The 22,312-nt window shown below is 42.0% G+C and overlaps 1 pseudogene; it reads left to right on the forward strand.

The window, feature by feature from the left end:
* The first annotated feature begins 4,744 nt into the window (after window positions 1-4,744).
* Window positions 4,745-6,314, forward strand: LOC134042910 (inositol 1,4,5-trisphosphate receptor-interacting protein-like 1; annotated as a pseudogene).
* Window positions 6,315-22,312: the final 15,998 nt, after the last annotated feature.

The following is a 22,312-nucleotide window of genomic DNA, read 5'->3' on the forward strand; positions in this document are numbered from 1 at the left end:
ATAAAGGGTGCATCTTCTCTATTGTCATTGTGTTTCATGGTTGTAAATGCAGAGAAAAATGTTCAGGCTGGCTGAGTTACACTCCTCGGCAGGAAGAATCACTGAGAAGGGACGTTGTGACAATCTGGATACCCATCCTTCCTACCTCTGAGTGTCATAAGGGCAAGACAGCCATGTTGAAGATTTCAACTCAACAGTCAGAGGCCTTCAGATAATATTATGCTACACTTCTGAAAGGGATAGGAAGCATGACAGCAACTCACTATTACACCTACCATTTCCCAGTCTCCCTCATACTCATTGTTGTACATTTTATCCAAGTAAGGAGGAAGAAAGAAGTCCAGACCAAATGGTTGATTTGGCTGCCTCTAGATGCACAGACATTTGTTCAGAAAGATCTTAGCATAAAGAATAGAGCAAATACATTCTTTTTTCCCTACTGTACTTCAGCCTTGTTTCATTCACATCTCCAGTGTGGCCTGGAAGTTCCCTAGATCTCCTTGCAGTGAAGGATTTTTCCTCACAAGAACAGGCTGCTCAGAAATAGCAGAATAAAACCCCACCATATTCAGATTTAGTAGATGCTGTTTTAGATTCTTTCTAAAGGATCAGGTTTCTATCCCAAAAGCTGAAAATATGTGAGCACAGCAACAAGGTGGCTCTTCTCAGACTATGAACAAAAAAATGCTGGCATTAGTTCAAAATAATGTCTCAGACTTCAATTTCTTTAAGCCTTGACCATGCACTTTTTTCATTGGAAAATTAAACCTTTTCTTATCACTTTACTCTTCCTGGCAACTGTTTACATGCAGCACACAACATCACTGATAAAAGAATGGAACTGTTCCTGGAACAAAAATTTTCAGTGCATTCTCTCCTGAAAACCCTGAAGTATTTATTACCCTTACATTCATTCAGCAGGGAGGAATCAAGCTGCAAGAGAATGAGCTGTTCATGTAATGCTTCTCCTTAATGTTTTATTGGCTAGAATGGAATTCCCCATTTTTCCTTCTCTCTTCCTCATCACTCAACACAGCTTCTTAGGAGCCAAATCACTTAATCCAGCAAACTCATAACATCCCTAACACCTCCTCCTTTCCCTTCACACATTTAAACTTTCACCTTCATATTACCTCATGAGAACAATTTTTAAAATTTTACTGTAGGTTTTGAGAGTGATGAAACAAAGTTGCCATCAGGTTTTGCTCCTACAGACTCTTTAATCTTTCAGGTCTTTTCATTTCATATGCTGATTTTATATTGTGGATTTACAAACACTTTATTTTAGCTCTCCCATTGCCATCATCTATTACAATTCACAGACTCAAGGAGACCTTCAGTGGTTTCATTGCAGCTCTGTAGCTGTTTGTATTTACCCTTAATGAAATCCAATTTCAGCATCAGAGACTTCAAAACCTGTTGGTCAGAAAGCTGCATAGTGTTTTCCATGGAAGATTCTCCTACCATCTTCTTGATTCTCTGGAAGCAAAAGATGCATGTACAACTAAAATAGAAATCCAGTGCATTTCAGGAGAGCCCTGAAAGTGCAACTTGTGCTTTCCTGAGTAATTAGGAGATAAGACAGTCTTGTAATGTCTGCTGAACAACTGATGGCTATCAGAATTGTAAAGACAATTTTTGTCTTTCCTTCCAGGACTACTGAACAAAATAAACTGTTTCAGTTGTGCTGAGGAAGAGAGGAAGAGGAAAATAGACAATAGTAAGGTAATATTTTTCACTAATAATTTGTTTTCTGTTCATAACTTACAAGACATAAATAAAGATGAAACATGTTGTCATTAAGAATTAGAATAAGTGGGTTTCTTGGCAGAAACAAAGAAAAAATATGCCAATAAAATCTATAGGTAATAGTCAAATCACAATAAAACGAATTTGCCAAAATAGTAATAGATGTGGACAGTAAAAACAATCCAATCATTTTAGAGTTCTTTGATCTTATAGGCCAGCTCATCATCCAATCACAGTTCAAATCGCTGTCCTCACCCCATGATGTAATGTTCCAGAAAGTTCCTTGTACCCAACCAACCGAACACCCATCAGCCCTCCCCTCAGTGGCCACACACACCCACACTGCAGCACCACCAACGTGACAACTGCAACCTGCCTATAACCATTCATAACTTCATAAAAATTTATCAACAATTCATAACTACATTACATTAATAACACACAACTCCACCCCCAAACATTAACTCATTTATAACACCCTATCTTGCCTATTCTTCAGGGTCAGATGAGCCATCTCTAGTGTAAGAAGTAGTTTGTATGGGCCTGACGATTTTTGCGCTGCTATGCAAACCATAAGCTGGTTGTGTGTGATCTTTTGTCAGTTGATAAACAGATCTTTGGAAGTGTTCTTAATTCAGAAGAGAAACCCTGACATCTTTGTTTTCACAAAACATCTGTGAGGCATGACAGTGCTAGTGTAAAAGAAGTGTAAGGCGTAAGACTGGATAATGTTAAACTTCTGTGCATCATTCAAGCAGTGGGGATTTCTTTATTTCTCACTAAACCAGTAAATAAATATTAGCCAATATGACATGCTGCTCTGTCTCAGTTTGAAAGACAGGTGTCTGCTAGGGAAAGCAGGGCCTTTCCTTGAAATGGAGAAAGTAAATCCTCTGAATTAGTATAATTTTGAAATTAAGGGGCTCTCAGGCAAAGATATGGAGACAGGAATAACAGTTGTTTACTAGTATATGTAACAAGGCAAACAAAACAACAACAATTATGAAATTAACAACAAACAGAACAGGAACCGGTAACAGATCTTTTGTTTGCGGGCACTTTTTCCCTTTGGTGCAGTTGCTGTCACAGCTGGCACTGAGCTCTGGCAGGCTCCTGGCGGGTGGGGACAGATCCGGTGATCCCAGAGTGGCTGCAGGACTGCTGGGGGTGATGGCGTCTGTGTCCTGGATGGGAAGGCATGGAGGAGAGGCAGGGCGCTTGGAAACAGCAAGTTGAAGAGGGAGGGCATCCTAGCAGAGAGGGGTGCAGGGTCCAACAGCAGGAGAGGAAAACAGCTCCCAACACTGGGATGGCAGTGCTAGCACCGACATTCCTCCTCTGGAGCCAAGAGTGAGCAAGGGCCAGCAACTGCCCCCCACTCTGCTTTCACATTATTCTAACATTGAGGTGTTGACCCCCCACACACCCACCACCCCGAGAGAAAATTCCACAGGCAAAGAGGAAAGAAAAAAAAGGAAAAATCAGCCCCAAACATTACCAAAGTAATTGTCACAAAAGACTGTGCTTGAGGTTGCCCAAAAACACAGAGAGCTGATCCTGATCCCAGATGGTGTGTCAAGGCCAAGGCCACACGGCAGCCAGCTAAGGAGTGGAGGAGAGGAAATGCACCACCAATACAGTAATAAATATCAATAATAATAGTAAAAAAGTTCTGATTTGGATAATAAATAAAAGCTTACACCTGTATACAGAGAACATCCATGGGTCACGTCACCAAATTATATTTGACAAGGGTTGTGTGGGAGGGCACATGTGCCTGCTTTGTAAAGGGGAGCTCTGGGGTTCCCAGGTTCCTGAGTGACGGGTCTGCACTTGGTGTCTGTTGGGGCTTTGGGTGCCCAGGGCCATGATGAGTTCCCTGAGCCGGGGACAGCGGGCGGGGCTGGGCTGTGATGCACTCTGGGCATTGTGACAGCACAGGGGCCGTGTCACAATGGGGGCAGCTATAAAAGGCCTCGGCGGGTGCCGCTGCCTCAGTAGAGCCTGGGCAAGCGGTGAGTGCACACCAGTGAGGAGACGGGGCTGGAGGAGGGCTGGGGCAGGAGCTCCCGGGACGTGTGTTCTGCCCCTGCATCCAGGGCCCAGCCCCTGGCAGGAACGCCTTGCTCAGGGCGGTGCCTGCTGGGGCAGCGCTGCAGGCCTTGCCGCCTGCCCCCAGTGTCTGTCTCCATTCCGGCCCCACTGAACCCTTTGTCTGTGTCCTCCTGCAGACCATGGCTTTATTGTCATTGCTCTTCGTGCTCGTGCAAAACCTGATCCAGTACCCCCAGCCAGCTGGGGATGGGCTGGATGGGGCCACGCACCGGCGAATGCAGGAGCGTCAGGAACTGCTGGACCGCGAGATGGCTCGGCTGCTGCAGGAGCTGGAGCAGGGGCCCCTGGAGCAGCAGGACGAGGGCTGGGGAGCCGTGCTCTTTGGTGTTCTGCAGCAGTGGCCATTCTGGGCTCTTGCTGGAGTCCTGCTCCTCTTGGGCCTGTGGTTTAGCTGCAGGAGAAGGAGCCATGAAGCCAGAAGCAGTGGCAGGGACCAGAGCTTCTGCAAGATCTTGGCAGATATAAGAGAAAAGAAGAGGAAGATGATGCTGTTGATTCAAAGGTGGAGAAAACATTGATAGGAGATGGATATGAGGCAGACAACAGGGGCAGTGGACATGACAGAGTAGGAAGTCCTGTGGCTGCAAATGAAGGTGACAATTGATGCCATTGAAGGAAATTATGATGTAAAGGTGAAGGAAGACGGGGATGTTAAGAGTAACAATAGCTATGACTTAAAGAAAGATGAAAGATGGAGTGATGGGAATGTGCCAGGAGACAATACTGCTGAAGGAAGTGAAGATGAACCTCACGATGTTGGAAATACAGAAGACCTAGATGAAGCAAATGAAGGAGGAAACAAGGATGTGCAGGTGGAACAAGACAAGGATGCTGGAAAAGAAGAAGGAGATGGAAATGAAGAAGAATCCATGGTGCAAATATGAAGGCAGGCAAGAGTGATGATACAAATGAAGGTGAAGACAATGTAGATGAAAAGGAAGAATACACAGATATGAAGGAGCAAGATAGCAATGATGCCAGTGAACAAAGAAACAGTGATTGGACTGGGCAGGAAGATAGCAGTGATCGTGGGAATGAAGTAGACCGTAATGGTTTTGCTGCAACCGAGAAAGAAATAAAGGAAGTTATAAAAGAGGATGAGAATGATAGAAACAAGGATGAAGAACAGGGTGGTGTAAATGTGGAGGGAAACAAGAATGAAGACAGAAAAGAAGACAAATGACTGCCAGTGAAAAAGAAGGCAGTGATGGTGGCAAGGAAGAAAGCAGTGGTGGAACTGAAGACAGAGAAGACACCCGAGATGCTGGGAATAAGCAAGCCATCCTTTTAGTAGATCACATACAGCGGCCTGTGGAGGACCTGGGGAGAGGTTGCTCAGTGACAGCTGAGCTGATGGAGAGCTTCACGTGTGTCTTTGTGGACAGCGTGAGCAGTAGTTTCTACCTGGTGCCTCAGGAAGCCATTGGGGTGGGCAGTGCCTTTGAGGGTTGGAGTCCCCGGGAGGGGGACGGGGTGTACCGTGTGCTGGTCCTGCTGAATCCCCTGCCAGGGCACGCCTTCCACCTAGAGCTGAACAGCGCAGGGCAGATGGCAGCAAGGACGTTCAGCGTCCGTGTGGATCTAGTGCACATGTGCAAGAGGGAGCAGCTGGGCGAGAAGCTGTTGTGCTTCCTGCACCGCTCGCAGGAGGAGCTGCGGCAGAAGCAGAAGCGCAGCTTCCTGGAGACACTCTGCACCAGCTCCTACCTGGACGTGGTGAAAACCTCCCGCTGGTTCTACCAGTTGGTGAGATCCTCGTGGCTGCATGTGCCTCAGTCATACTCATGGCACTTGTTGTTTCAGCCCTGCAGTCGGTCCTGCCAATTCCAGCTGAGCAGAGACAAGAAGAGCCTGATGGTGGGGATTCTCTTTGGGATGTGCCAAGGGGACTCTGACATCTTTGTGGTCAGCCAGCCCCCAGAGGCCCAGAAAGGTGGCTCTAGCATCTTTGTGAGCAACCAGCTCGCTGAGGCCAACTTAATTGCAAGCACAGCTTGGCCTGAGACGTACGCTATGGGAGAGGTAAAATTCTTCTGGCACATTGCCAGGCAGGTGCTGTGTGAGAACCTGCACCTGAAATGCCTGCAGGTCTTCACCTGCATCCTGAGGGGCACAGGTTTTTCCAGCTGTACCTGGAAGACTGTGGTCATGCATGTGTTGACCACTGTACCGCTGTCCCGATGGAGCAGAAGGGAATTTTCGCAGTGGATGTGGGACATCATGGCATACTTGTGCCACTGCCTGCAGTTGAAACACCTGGAGCACTTTGTGTTGGGCAACGAGAGAGGCTTCCTGCAGAGATCAGCTTGCCACTGGCAATGCAAAGGGTTGAGCTGTTCAACCTCTTTGGGTGCCTGGCCTGAGATCTGGATGAGATCTCCCACAGAGAGGCGATGCAAGATTACGGTCAGCTGCAATTTCACCTGCGGATGCTGCTTTCCAGGCACTGAGAGGAGTTTCCTGCACAGAGCTGTGCTGGGGGGGGGCTCACACCTGATGGCAGCCATGTGAACGCTGCATTTGTCACTGGCAATCCTGAAGCTGCTTTCCTGCTCCTGCAGAAGGAAGATGTTACTGTACATGGATTCCTTGTGCACACACATCTCTGAGTTGCCTTGGCTTTCACCTTCCAGTTACAATGGCACAGTTGCAATGTTGCCTGTGTCTACAAGGCAGAAACTGGCTCCACCTGCACATCCTTATGGAAGACACTGAACCTGATGGAGGTTGCTTGGCACACCTTGAAGACTGAAAAACCTACCCCATTAGGGAATTATTGTATTTATTCAGTAATCTGTACTTTAAATGTTTTTTGTAAAGATGCAGTTCATCTCAGTATATGAAAATGTAGATAGTGGTTTTAACTCACTTTATCATAGAACAGGTAGTTTTCATAGTAGGAATTGCCTCAAGAGGTCCTTTAGGATAGTTAGTGTAACATTTTTTTTCCCGTTACTGTTAGTTTAGGCAATTGAGTTACCCTGGTATAGTTGCCCTTCAGTAATATCTACATATATATGTTTGAAGAAATAATAAAAGGAGAAAAGTTTCTCAAATTGCTTGAAATGTGTCCTTTTTATTTAACCCACAATTTCTTAAAGAATTTCCATCCAGTCCAGATACTGAAAAAATGACTAAGTGACTCAAAAGGTGATTGTGTCTGGCAGTCACTTCTCAGTATTCCACTTCTGTAGCACTAAAGTAGGGCTATTAATTTTGCCTCTTGAATTCAACCAGAAGTCATGATGGTCGAAACAGCTAAAATACTGATTAATGAATCCTCCCACTGTCATTATAAAAGTTCCCCCTCCTCATTCAGAGCATGGAAAAGAAAGCTGCTGTGGCCCATGTCAGAGAGAGAAGCCTGTTGTGGGGACAGGAACAAGCAGCTCCCTGTGGGAAGAGCAAGCAGGAACCTCCCAAAAGAGTATGCATACTAACTCGGCAGAACTGAGAAGGAGCTGTGCTCACTGAGGTCCCTGCCTTTTGCCTCCTTTGCCAGGCAGGCACTGCCCCCACCACAGCCCCTCTGGCCCTGCTTGTGGAAGAAGGAGAATGACCTCCCTGCTCCCCTGCCCCCGAACACTCACACCCACTTATTTCCCCTCTCCTCTGCCCCCAGGTGCAGATACCTGCCCTTTACTTTGTCCCAGATCCAGGGCTCATCAGCCCCCGCCATTGCTCTCAATGGCAAGGATTCCATCTCTGTGTGTCATGGAGCCTTACGCCTGACCACACAGCTGTAGCTGTGCAGCCTCTGGAGCAATGCTCGGAGTCAAGGAGAAGCACAGCCTCCATGTGTTCTTGCTGCACAATCCACCCAGATTTGCCAGGGCCAGAGTCATTGCAGGTGGTTAAACTGCGGGTGTGGCTGTTGGTATTGATGCAAGTGCAATCGTGCTGTGTGTGAAGGCCATGCTGAGGGAGGGGAGCGCTGAAGCACACAGCTCTCCAGTGCTGCCACTGAAACACTTCTAGGCCTTGAAAACAGGAGGCAGCACTGATGAAGTAACTGAGGAAGTCCTCCTGTCAATTCTTCTTTGGGAGTACCTCACCCTTCTCTGTGTGGCTCTTAAGCCTGTAATACTAGTGTGTTTTTCAGGCCCATGCCCTCTGGCACTGGTATTGTACCAGAGAAATTTGAAGTTCTCTCATTTTTTTGCACAAAAGTCCCCTTTGTTATGGACATTGCACTCCTCAGGAAGTTGACAGTACATTTGAACATAGTGAGAAAAATGTTAAAATGGAAGTGTTTTGAAGATGTGTGACCAATTTGATGTCATTCCTGTGAAGCCGCTGCATTCTGAATGGACCAAGCATAGCAATGCGGAACCAAGGTACACAGACCTCCTCAGGATTCTGAAGATGGTTTTATTGTAGCAAACCAGGCCTTTACTTCCCCAGAACCTAACGGAACCGCAAGAGAACTTAACTGAAACCTGACCCAGAACAGCGCTCATTGGCTGCTGCAGCTGGGTGTCATTGCTCATTCATCCCCACATCCAATCAGCTCTCTGTTCTTACGGCCCTGGCATCTCCCCAGCCAATCACTGCCTCGCTACCAACCGGCCCTCGGCCCACATTCAACATTCAGCCTCTCACGGGCTCCCGCGGGCGGCTGGGCCCTTCCCGGGGTGCCTGTCTGTGAGCGGCGCTTAACCACTTCACTGTGTTTAGTCAGCGAAGGCTGAGTGGAGCAAGGCCTGCTGTCAGGTGCACATTCGGAGAAAGCAGGATTGAGTAAAATGAATCACAGCCAGAGAACTGCCAGCGTGTACCAGTAGTGTCAGAAGAGCTCTTGAGTCAGGGCAGGGTTTCTGTAGGCAGCTGTCCCTTGTGTTTACTGAAGAAAATCTCTTCTGAGCTGGACACTGAAATCCACAAGAAAATTCACATTTGCTCCAAGTGTGAAGCCAAGTCCTTTCTCTTTCTTCTGCTTCTTTCATCAGCAAAGCACAAAATTGATTTAGAATTTAAAATGGTGGTGTGTTCTATACAGCTGCTACCAGATAGGATGAGCAGAAGCAGCAGGACAATCTGCTGCTGTCTTCAAGTTTATTACAGAAATATGAAATGTCATAGAATCTTACTGGTATAAAAAGATTATTTTTTAGATTCACAATTGCCACTCCCTAATTTGAAATAAAACTGAATATGGTCCCACTCTTAAGAATTTTACCGCACATGCAAATGCACTGATTAAATGAGAGGGTGGGGGACTCAGCCTTGGAGGGAAAATAGAGTAACACAGGTTATGAAACTGAATCTTATTGAAATGATTCTTCATTATAGGGTCACATTCAGCCTTTCATGAATCTAAGCTGAAGTCTCCACCAAATCTGCACAAAATCTCAGGTTTAATTGCTTATAAAAATCTGACTCAGAACTATGACTTGTATCATCTAAACGATCATTTCCAACAACCAATGTGACAAAACACTAAGTTCACATAAAAGCAGAAGAATTTTATCTTCTTATTCATCACTAACTTTCTCATCCATCACTGGGATCTCCAGAAAAGAGTGATGGTAATAAGCTCTTCCTCAGGGATCAGTAAAAATATACGATAAACTTGACTAATAGCCTAGTACAACAAATATTTTGTTTTTTAACCTTACAGGGAAGCTCAATGAAAGGTACATTCTTTTTTATTTATTCCCACCCTATCACTCCACCCTTCCTGACCCACCCTCGAAAATATCTTTCACTCATCTTGCATAATGCCAGGAAAAAAAGTACATGTGTTATTCCTGACTGCTAGTTCTCAAGCACTTTTGGAGTGATCAGATTCAGGCAGCTTTTGGAAGCAGTTTTCACCTTAATAAATTTTAATAAGCCTATAAGCAGAATCATACAAACAGGGTAATAACGGGACAAATAGAGGCATTTGAACAATTAGGAGGTTTGACTGGTATTCTTAACCATTTTCCAGACAATTTTAAAGTGCTAAAGGACACACTTCATGAGTTGTACCTCTCTTAAAAACAATGAACTTCTGAACTCAGAATTTTGCGTCTTTGAGCTTACATGACGAAGCTCTAATTATATTCTTGCGGACTGAACCAAGAATCTGGGAAAGGAAACTTATTTCATGTCTTGTGGCACTGTGTCAGTGAAGAGAAAGGCATTTTTAACTGGTGCATAACAAAGACAAAAAGCCAGCCAGTGACATATTTTCCACTGGTTTGAGTGGAATGTCACATGGTCTGCAATTCTGAAGACCTAATAAAAAATAAAGTAAATTATTTTTTAAAAGTAATTCAGTAACAGAATTAATAATGCCAAAAGTCACAGTGAGACCACAGTATATTTAGGTTTTCCTTTTTACATGTGTTTTTCAGGCTAAACTTCAGGAGGGTGTTAATTTCTCAGTAATGAAATCACCCAGCAGAGCCAAGAATGACAGATTTGTTACCACCTCTACCAAAGCTTTTCCCTCTGGTCTTCTAACTTCAGCTCCTTATCCTTTATGTATTGCCTTTTTTTTTTCATATTCTTTTCAATAATCGGACAAAGCTCTAAAGTGACCCAAAAAATATTTTGGGTTGTTACAGGTGTTTTCAGTAAAAAATATTTCCTTTTCTCCAGGAGAAGAAAATCCAGACTGGATCAGAAAGAGCCAATAGTTAATTCAGTTTCTTAATCCACAAACAATATAGATAAAGCATTCAGTTGGTTGTAGTGATAATTGTACTCTCTGGATATTTACTTGTCCCTGATGAAAAATAAAACACAGGAATTAAATGCACATTAATATAAAATTCTATTTTTATAAATAAAAAATTATGTTTATGGCAATATTTATTCACACGATGGAGAAGTAGACTTTATCAGATGTAGAGATCTCCAGCTCATTACTGAAAATAGCCAGAAAAACATTTATCATCCTTTACACAAAAGCATTGTAAAAATCAGTATGAAAAGCACTGCCACATTCTAATTTTCAAGCCCTTCTTAATAGCACCTGAGCAAGTTAGAAGCCTTTGAATTATTTTTGTCCTGTCTGCCTTTGTATGGTTCCATATGATACTAAAGTAAAAAAAAACCCATATATATATATTTTCATCAGCAGAGAGAAAAATTAAGAATTCATAACTTCAGTTCTAAAGGTTTGTTCTCAGCCAGGAAAAATCAAAGACACAACAGAAGAGGAAAGGCCTGAAAAAAAAACAAAACAATTTGCAGTACAACTTTTCCATTTGGATTTCTGCAGAGACTTTTTCTTTCCAGAAGATTATACTGATTTCTATGAATCTTTGTTTATGCAATATGAATCTATCTATCTCTCTATATTTTTTTCTTTGATTAGCAGGGCATTTGGATCAGAAGGATAGATGACCTAAGCCTGATCACAAGTGTACCCCACTTACCTGATAATCTACAAGTATAATATTTTCCTGATCCTAAGACTACTTGCTCAGGCATTTCTTCAAGGTTCACAAGACCATGTACTCAGCAACTATCTTGCTTTGAAGATAGAAGGAAAACTATCCATGTCTGTCACAGACCTATGATTGTGGGAGAACCCTCTGGCTGCCTTAGTCTTCTGGGCTTCTTATCCAGTTGTAGTGAAATCTTTTTTCCCCATGCTACCAATGGTGACATCCTTCAGCACTGTAAGGTTCTTCCTGAGTCAGGGTAGCAGCCAAACCTCCAATGCCAGAATCTTTGGCAAAATGTTTAGAAATTTTGTTTTCCAGGAGAAACTTCAGACTTTCTAATTTCTGTTCTGATTTAGAAAAATATTTCTCCTTAAGTATTGGATTTCCCCACGTAACAGATTTCGATTTTCGGTCTTTTTAAGTATGCTAACACATCTCTATTAGTATTCTGATCTTATTTCAAAGTAGGTTGCACCCACTTAATACCCAGTAAAATCTTTTAGGGTTATAGAAATCAAATAACCAGTTTTCTGCTGTACTGCAAACATATTTCTACCGATTAAGAAAACTGATGGCTGTTCATACCATAACAAAAGGTCACGTACCATAAAACTTGGAGACTATGGCTTCAACTTCCTTTAAAATGGTTTACTTTTGTGTGTGTTTTATCCTCTAAGGCAAGATATTTATTACTCTTTCAGAAGTGGGAGATTAGATCACCAGTAAAGAAGTAATCATGGTGTTTACTGTGTTATTAAAATGTAGATCAGTAATGACATTATCTCATCAGTGGTGTGACATACCATCAGTTATTCTGTCATCATGGATTTGCAACTGCTTCACCAGGAGTAGGCTGAACCTAACTTATAACTCAACAGCAACTTCCAAACATTTAAACTCAATTTTCATGGCAATTCAAGGTAAGAACACATGGTCTTGTGTTATGTGCCAATTGAAAAATACTCAATGATTTGAATTACTTTTTTCAGCCAGGGATGATTTTGTAATGGACAAGTACAGACCAGCATAACAGAATTGGTTCCATGTGTCAGCTGAGTTATGTATCTGTCACCCTGTATATTAGTCCTTTCAGCATTTCTGGAATTTCGTGCCAAAATTAGCCTGGCTTTGGACTCAGCAGTTATTCAAACCAGTGTAAAGGCAAATTCATGGGAAAAAAATAGCAAGTCAGGTTAAGATCAGGGAATTTATTTGGCAGCCTTGCTGAACCCCTCTAAGGCATTTGATTGCAAGGAGCATACTCAATCTTTTATGGTGCTCTTTATCTACAGCCTAAAGGAATATTTAGCTTTATCTCTTGATGTGCCTTCTTTAGGCAATAAATACACAAAGGGTGCTGTTTTAAGTTAACATTTGCCTCATGATATTTATTGCTACCCCTACTTATCTACTCATTTTCAGCAAAGTTCCCCCTCCAGATAAGGTACATGTTTAAACTAAGTATTTATTATTCATACTATTTTCTCCAATCATTCAATTCAATTTGAAAGTTACAGAAATTATAGCTGAGCTGAATCATTTCATGTACATACAAAGGAAAATGAAAGACAAAATAAGAATAGGAAGATACTTTATATCAGTGTGTGTTTAACTAATTAATTTGTTTAATTCTAATCCCTGAGTTTGCAACTAACCTGAATCTCCAAGAGAAACCAAATTAATCTTTATTGCACCTTTCATTTTTTAGTTAAAACTAAAATAACTGCAGTTTCTAATAAACAAGGGCACAGTATACCCTCATCACCATCATCTAAAATTTTCATTCCATTAAGTTCTGTAAGGTTTTTCTATGAAATAGACGTCTGTGAGCTAAATTTCCATACAGCTGAGTGAGCAGGACATTTGGAAGTCCATTCTTCCCCCATGGTACAGCTGCTGCACAATGTCAGTCAGAGCTTACAACTTCACAATCATTGCGTGCAACCTCAGCACAGAGCATCAGTTGTGGGGTGGAGAAATGGGATAGACGCAACACATGGCTCCAATACTGACTGGTTTTGGAAATGAATTGTGGACTCACACTCAGCACATCTTTCTAAATTTGCTTAAAAACATTCCATATGACTCCATCTTCCATTTGAATATTAGTCCAAATTTTCAACAATTTCATCTCCTGAACACAGCAGTAAATATCAATTACCAAATGCAACCTTGAATATTTGCAATACAGTCTGTATAAAATGAAAGAGCTGGTTTAACTTTAAAGATAAACTAGTACTCTCTTGCCTCCAAAATAACAACAGTCTCCCAATGGTGTTTGGCACATCTGATAAAGAAAAGAGTCAAGCAGTAGGTCCAGGAGCTGGAATGTGTAAGTAATCTTCATCTCATCTGCAGATGCATGCCATAGATGGGTCGGCCAAAGTTACAGATGTGATTGACTTGCTACCTAAACTGCTCTCCTTCAGAAGCTGATGATTATGGGATGCAGAGCTGCCTGTTGAGAAAGTCCAGATAGGCTAATGGCAATTTCCTGCTGTGCCTTTGACACCGTTTGACTCTAAATCAACAAAAGGTTCCTTCTCTATACCAAATGTCTACATTTTCATTTGACTATGCTAATTGAATACTTCCTCCTCAAAAATTGAACACTGACATAGAAGATGTAATTGTGTGTTAACTTTGAATAGTGGAGAGTTAATTAGCATGCAACAGTTCAGGGCAGAATTAAGTTTCAGGTGCACAAAAGCCGAAGCAACTTTTTTCAACATCCTATTCATTTAACATTAATTTCAGAAAATAGTGAGAGGCCATGCAATAGACCAAGGTGTTATTGTCTTTAAGGTCAGGTTTGTTTGCTGAAAAGGGAAGTTTTAATTTGACTTGATCAGCTAAACAGTGTCAGCTGTGTTTATTACTAAATGATGCAAGCATTTAGACAATGAACTCATAGATACTCTGAGTAGACTAATTCTACAGTACTGGTAGGAAATAAGAAACCCTTCATTAGAAAGGATCACAGAATTTAAAGAGAAGGAAAAAATAATCGAGCCAGGAAGGTATCTGGTGGTAGAAAACACAAATCTATTTCTTCCATGTGCAAATCAGTTCAGTGATTACACAACACTGCCATTCCTGTGTTCCTTGTGTTCAATTATATACTAAACCTGCTTCACCCTTCAAAAGCCACAGCTTTCCTTGGACAGGGAATTCTTTTTGTGCCAAACCATGCGGTAGTTTTATACTGCAAACAAAGGAGAACTGGTGAGATCAACAGCTCATTTTGGGTTATGATCTAAGACAGTATCAATGGTGTTCCCCAGAGATGTATCACTGATGTTCCTTTCCATTGCAATGTGTATTAAAGTCTTTTAACAAATAGCTGTGACTAGAGTCAGTGGAAAAGAAATACTCATCAAGCTAGAAGGTAGAATTGAAAAGATAACCCTTTCCTTCTACTCACAACAATTCATATTTCAAGAGTTTGAGTACAGCAGAACTCCCTCCTTAAGACAACTAAAGCTCTCAACTATTTGCCATATTAGCGTCCAAGTTCCAATAAGGATACATTTCTGTAAATCCTTCTTGTTAATTAAAGGGCTTCAGGGTTTGTGCAGTTTTGGGCATGCTGGAAATAGAATTTATATTCATAATATCCTTGTGTTTGTAATCTACAAATATGGGCTTCTTTTTTCCCCTCTATTTGCCCTCCTGCCTCCCTTTCCCCCTTATCACGGTTAAATATTGCTACTTAAGAAGGGAAATAAACCAAACCAAACATAAAAACAAATCTCTTCTAGATCTCCAACAGCAGGATAAAAATGCCAATAACAGTATTCAGTAATTCTTCCTTTGGTTGTTTTAGATTTACATAGATGATCAGAGTATATTGCTACAAAAAAAGTGCCACCAAAGTCAGGTTGTTTCTCGGTCATATTAGATGGAATTAGCTGTGTGAGTTTCAAAAATAAATCACTATATACACTGTGTGTTCTGGATACTTCAAAAATATGCCCAAATTTAGAAAAAAAGATGTTATTAAAATCATAATCCTTTTGCATTAATTTATTTTGACATCCCTAAAGCAAGTGACTCCCTATAATTCAATGGTCAGGGTAATCTGAAATGCAGTTTGCAGTGAAAATTCTCTCTGTCCTACTAAGGAGTATTGAACTGAGGAAGAGAAATAACTCAGTAATCTAATAGTTTGAATTCCCAGAGTCTAATTTCTTGCATTTAAACACTGCAGTATTGGGAAGAGTAGGCCAGGTTTCGCAGGAAATATCAACATTAAGACTGATGGGTTTATGGAAGAAAATTCTCCAGCTGGAGTTGGCGGTCAAAAAATAATGTTCTAATCTCTTGTTCTGTTTCAAGGATTTAATATTTGACTCGGGATCTTTTAAGTCCCACGTAACACTGGCTTATACATCAAAGAACATGTTGTAACATCACCCCTCCTCAGGTGGTGGAATCAGCCTTTTTCATATACTTTTAATACCCAGAGGGAAAAGCATATTTAACAATGAATTGGACAAGAACCTGACAGTGACTGACACACTAACAGTGAAAAAATGTTTTGATCCCCAGGAGACATTGTGAGCAAGGTATGGTCAAACACAGTATCTACACCTTCATAAAAAAAAACCTGAAAAGCTAAAGCCTAGATTAATTGAAGCAAGATATAGCACAGGTGTGTGGCTGATTAAAAGCAGGACAACAACAGTTTGAAGAGAGAGAAGTTTGACAATATTGGACAAGAAAATGATAAAAAATACTAGATGACTGAAAGCATGGGAGACAAGGAGAAGACAAAGTCAAATTATTTCAAGAATGTGGACATGGAGAAGTGAAGCTTCCAGTAACTGTGGAGAAAAGCAAGCAGAAGAGATACCAGGAGGAATTAGTACTTCTATCTCCTTAGACACATTGAAGTTCAAACTGGCATTAGAACTTCAAAAGGGGGAGATTAGAAAAGTAATTCCGTATTGACTATCCAATCTGGAATTGCTGAGGTAAAAGAGTAAGTATGAATGATCCCCTTAAATGGAGCTATTCATATCCTGAGGTCATTAAAGGGAGAGGTAAGCAAAGCAAGACAATAAGGAATGAACTATACAAGATTTTGAGGCAGTGAAAGTAGAAGGCAAAGCTGGGTAAGTAATGATCAGATTAGACAGAAAGAAAAAATACAGGTAAAAATAGGGCAAGAAGAAGGCTGATGTGAGGTTGAGTCAGAGATTCCAATAAGGCAAACAACAATTTCTTTATAAAGCATGAGAAATAAATATGCAGAGTAATGCTTAGGAAGTTCAGCAAGGAGAATGACATCTCTCCAGGAATAAAATCTGAAAAGCTGAAAGAGAGAAAATGTGATTGCTCAGGTCCAATTCACAAAGGTTTGGATCTGGGTGATTAGATGTCCTTTCAGGCTTAACTTGCTGGATTATGTTTTGGAGATGTAACTACAACAGCAGGAATACTTTTTGAGTGAAGGACATGAGTGCAAAGGTAATATATTCAATATAGTTATTAAATGCAAAGCCAAAAGAATAAGGAAAGGGCCAGACTTAAGCGCTCTTTCAATGTTGAAGATGTTAATCTCATTAGGTCATTATAGTCCACGTCTGGTCCTTGATATTCCAAGCTAGAAAACAATGCTACCTTTTAACTGCTCCTATACACAGAGAGATTTTCCTTCAATTCATGCTCGAAGGGGCAAAGTCAACAAAAATGCTCCTATGCTGTTTTCCACTACTGCTTTTATCAGGCAATTACTGTGAAAGGGGTGATATAACAGAAAGGACAAAACAACTACTGTGTCTCTGGCTTGAACTGTAACTGCAGCTCCTTTAGCTGTCTAAAACATTTCCTAGGCACCCATGCTGAGAGTCAGCCTTGGCTTTGCTGGCAACTCTGGACATTTTCAATGCAGTGCAACAGTAGGAATCTTTCAAAGCCACAACCAGGACTTCTTTATTTAGTTGTGTTTATTCCTGCTACTGTGTTTTGGATTAGCTTGGATGTCAGAGTGATTTCATGCACTAAACCTGCAATATATTGAACAGTAGAGTGAGGTAACAGCTGTGTTGTATGGTTAACCAAAAATGTAAACCCATTACATTTCTGTTGATGTTAATGTTTTTGGACAGCAAGCTTCCCTTTGAAGAATGGGAATATCCATGAAACCTGCTTATTTCTTTCCTAATCACTGTCCCCTATACCTCCCCTCTCTCTCCATCCACTTCCTTAAAAAGGTTCCAAAAAGCTCTGGTCAGTGCCAAAGCCCTGAGGAACTTCATTTTAACCTGAATTTAAGCCTATACATCATCTCCTACTCTAACACCAGCTCCTTATCAAGTAAACCATTAAACTTCAATTCTAATACAAAATTCCGTGTGGATTCTAAAGCAAACTCTCATTTTAGGGTTTTATACAGTAATATTTGACAGTGTTTTTCTCATTCACTAAGTAGCAAGTGATCTAAGATTGCTAAGACTTGAAAATTTTGGGCCAATTTCCATTCAGAAAATATTCAACACTCACTTGAGCCCTTGCAGTAGGTGAGACTTTTGTTTTCAAAGTCCTTTCCAAATAGAAGCTTCCCAGAAAATAAACCTGGCCCCAGTGTATAAAAGGAGCTATGTAACTATTACCAGCCAACAGACAGGGATCCTTCCACTGCTCCCTTTGAACTCTTCCTCTGCCAGCAAACTACTTGAAAACTAGAAATCCTCAGCGAGCTGTGAGGTTTGCTATGGCAGCTGACTGAGCCTGCTGAAGGTATTTGAGCCCCTTAAAAAGCTGAATGTTGCTGCCTTGAGGAGAGCTAAGAGGATGAGAGGCACCATCAAGGATGCAAGAGCCAGGGTATGTTTGTGGAAGCTACTCTGAAAGAGCACTTTTACCCCGGGAGTTGGGAGGGTTATACCTGTAGTCACTGGGACTCAGGGAGAGGTTGTTTTAATAAAATCACTCACTGTGAATCATTTGGGTTGGAAGGGATCTAACAGACCATGTCATTCTGACCCTTCTGCCATGGGCAGGAACACCTTCCACTAGACCCGGGTGCTCAAAGCCCCATCCAGCCTGGCTTTGAACACTTCCCAGGGATGAGGCAGATGCTTTAGGCAACCTGTGCCAGTGTCTGAACACCCTTATAGTGATGAATTTCTGCATTATTTCTAGCTAATCCTACCCTCCTTCAGTTTAAAGTAATTTCCCCTTGTCCTATCACTACATGCCCTTGTAAAAAGTCCTTCTCCAGCTCTCCTGCAGCCCCTTCAGACACTGCAAAATGCTCTAAGTTCCTTCCCTTCTCCAGGCTGAACAACCCCAGCTCTCTCAGCTTGTCTTCCCAGGAGAGGTACTGCAGCCCTCAGAGCATCTCTGTAGCCTTTGGACGCACTCCAGCAGTTCCATGCCCATCTTGTACTGGGGGTCCCAGCACTGGACAGTGTCTCAGGTGACATCTCCCAAGAACAGAGTGGAGGGTGAGAATGACATCGTTTGGTGCAGCCCAGGATACGGCTGGCTGATAATCACTAATCACAGCCCTCTACTCCTATCTTCCCCGAGGAACCACAACAAGCTTTGGTTTCCCAAGTCGGGCAGAGAGGTCATGGCCTTCCTGGTGCTCCCAGCACCTCCTGCCCTGCCCAGCTGTCTGCTGCAGTCACTGCTGGGTACAGCAAATCTCTCCTTGGAGAAACGGCACCATCACACTGCAAACCAGGCTTTCAAGTGCTAAGGCAGTGCCGTATACAAACCATATTTTGGGGAGGTTATTCATATATTCTACCGTCCCCCAAGTTTCCTGAGTTTTTATTAATGTTTTAAAAACAAACATCCAGGGAGTCCTTTGTCACCGACTGCAGAGTGTCAGGAATCCAGCCCAGCTTCAGCCAGCAGATGTTCATTGCGACAGAGCAGGGACACTGCTGTTTATTTTTAAATATTAGAGGAGACACTTCGACTATCATCTCACCAGATAAACATTTGGTCTTGTTTTGTACTGAAAGAAGAGTTTCCTTGATGCAACAGCAGATTATGTAGCTGTGCTCAAAGGCCCAGGAGGTGATAATGATTTAAAGTATCTGCCATAAACAATCACTTAGCCACAGCCAGGGGCAAGGGAGAAGAAAACATCAGCGAAGTGAGAAGTGTCAGATTCCATCCTGGCAGGGGGTGGGAAAGAGATAACATCCTCTAGGCCACAGTATCTGCCCATAAACACCCCCTTTGAATTGGTCAAGTAAGCACAGAGTTGTACCGTCCACCTTTGGCATGGCTTCAATAAATCAGATCTACAGAAAGATGTTTGACAGGCTTTTAAAGTCATTGGGGAGTGTTATGCTGGGGAAGAAGCTGTTTTGCTCAAACGGTAAGATTTAGACTTTTCAAAAAAGATAACAAATCAAGGAGCCCCTTTCACAGATCAAGATGAAAAGAGCAAATCTCCAACTTTTAATACCAGTAAACAAATGCAAATTGGGAAAGTGGAAATGCTCTGAAAATATCAGAAGTGTATAATGTGATTACGATGCTAATTTTTCACCATCTGTTTTACTAGCTGAAATTCTAGTCCAGAAGTTATTTATTCTAAAAGCCTTTATTTCCCAGTTACAGAATGTTAAAAGAGAATTTTCTGAGAGACATTTCCTCAAATACAAATTCATGGGAAAAAAAACCCAAACCAACAAACATTTTTCCTTTGTGGGTTCTGCACCTATAAGAAAAGGCTAAAACTGCCCATTAAAAGTTTTTACTAGATTCACTGCCCCTCTGTGCAGAGAGCTGCCACAGTGACATCCTGGTTCTGGCTGACTCTGCCAGTCCAGTCGAGGTAGGTGACACAAGGATTTTCAGGACGAATGAGGTCAGGTAGGCACATAAAATCATATACCAGCTAATTCCATTTGAATGCCAGCAGCAGGAGCAGAGCTAATACCTGGAATTAAGTTAGCCAGTCACATTTTTTTGGAACAAGTTTAAATTAGCAAAGTGATCGGCACAGTGAGTAAACCCAAAACACAGACCGTATCAGTGCTTTACTTCACGTGATTGCAGAGTTGTTGATCATGTATTAAAGTGTTACAAATAGATTTATTGTCTCATGAAGTCACAGCCCCAGTCCTTTGAACTGAACAGCTTTTGCTGCCCCAGGTGAAGAAAGAATAGAGTTAAATATGTTAATTATGACAAGCGATTGTAGCTGTTTCAATTATTTACAAGGGGACTAATTAAGTTTGATGTGAAACTTTCTGTAGAAACTGAATTTACTGAAGGCAGGAAAATGAAAGCAATCTAGAGTAAATTAATAGCCAGGATGCTTCTGTAGATATAATTGCTTTGATTATCAATGCAGAAAACTTGCATGAAAACAAGATGAAATAATCTCTTTCTGCAGGGATTCCTTTGCATACAGACTTCCCCAGGAGTCATTGCAGCTTATTCAATAATTGCATAACCATAAATTTTCTGTCTGTCTCCTGCAAAGAAAAATATGGCTGCGGGCCTAGAGGAAGAAGCCCAAAACTGCACCACACCTGCCCAGATTTACCCATAAGTAGCTGTTGATGGCTTAGATACTGACAAGTGAGTTCCTTTCCTTTACTGACAAGATTTATAGGGAAAGAGGTAGGCCCAGTGAAAGGCTTCACTGTCTGCAAATTAAATGCAAAAGTGCTTCCTGATCCCCTGGAATGGAAATCAGAAGTGTCGTAGTACAGCAGAAAGCAGTTTTCCAATAGAAAATTTGGTGAGAAAGAAGTACATTAAAAACCAGTTGTGAGTCAGGTGGATCATTTACAACTACCTGATAGAAACAGGAGCCTAAGGTTGTATCCAGAGAAATCTGATACTTGACTGAAGGCTGCATGAAGTCACCTTCTACTTCTTGCTGAAGTTTTCACTCAAAGCTCAGGACCTTCTCCTGAGAACAAGGGTCTGCCATGCCAGTAATTTTGCCTATCCAGAAAACCAGTTACCTTTGAACATGAAAGTGAAAGACAAATTTGAAAAAGCTGGTAGAAAGAGAATAATTCTGAGAAGAAAAGTCCTAAAGGTTCCACAACCCTAGTATATGCCAAGCTGAAGGGTGTCAAGAATGATTTAATGAGAGTAATTTGAAGAACAATACCTCGTCCATTTGCTCCTGTATTTTTATGCTATCGAGCAGTACTGTCATTATCAGGGAGCCCTGTGACTGGTAAGGTGTTGCAAACACATCCTGGATACCTCATGTGAACGGCTCAGAGTCAGAGGTTCTCAGCTAATGTAAGAGGCCACCGGGAAGGTGTTATTGTTATCAGGGCTAACATGTCCTGAGTGATGGAATGAGTTTTGCCTGTGTGTGTTCTCTTTGAGAAATAGGCCCTTCAGCTGCGCAGCTGCAAGGTGATGTTCTGTGTAGGGAGGAAGCACTGAGGTGTGAAGTTTGGGTGGCTTAGGGTGTTAATGGCCTGCATGTTAGAATCTTTAGACTCTATGAACAAGAAAATGGGGGTTTAGGTAGTTCAAGGTGCCTATGTCATTCTTCTTAAGCATCCGGCTCTGGAATCCCCAGCACAGGAATAACATTGACCCCTTAGAGCAAATCCAGAGGGAGATACCAAAATGAGTAGAAGTAGGGAGCACATCTCCTATGAGGAAAAGCTAAAACAGTTGGGATTGTTCAGCATGGAAAAGAGAAGGTGACTCTGTTGCAGCCTTCCAGTACCTGAAGGCAGCCTGCAAGAAAGATGGAGAGAGACTATTTACAGGAGCCTGTAGTGACAGAACAAGGGGGAATAGCTCCAAACTAAAAGAGTGTGGGTTTAGGTTAAATGTTGGTAAGAAATTTTTTATTATGAGAGTGCTGAGGCACTGGAACAGGTTGTCCAAAGAAGCTGTTGTTGCCCCATCCCTGGAAGTGGGGCTTTGAGCAACATGGTCTAGTGAAATGTGTTCCTTCCTGCAGCAGGGGGATTGGATTGGATGATCTTTATGGTCCCTTCCAATCCAAGTAATTGATTCTATGATGTTTAGATTTAGCTTTGAAACAATATGAGGGTTATGGAAGAAAGCCATAGCCACCAGAAAGTGTTTGGTATGTTGTTTTGTGC

Source organism: Cinclus cinclus, chromosome 4 (genome assembly GCF_963662255.1).
Source record: "Cinclus cinclus chromosome 4, bCinCin1.1, whole genome shotgun sequence".
NCBI lineage: Eukaryota > Metazoa > Chordata > Aves > Passeriformes > Cinclidae > Cinclus > Cinclus cinclus.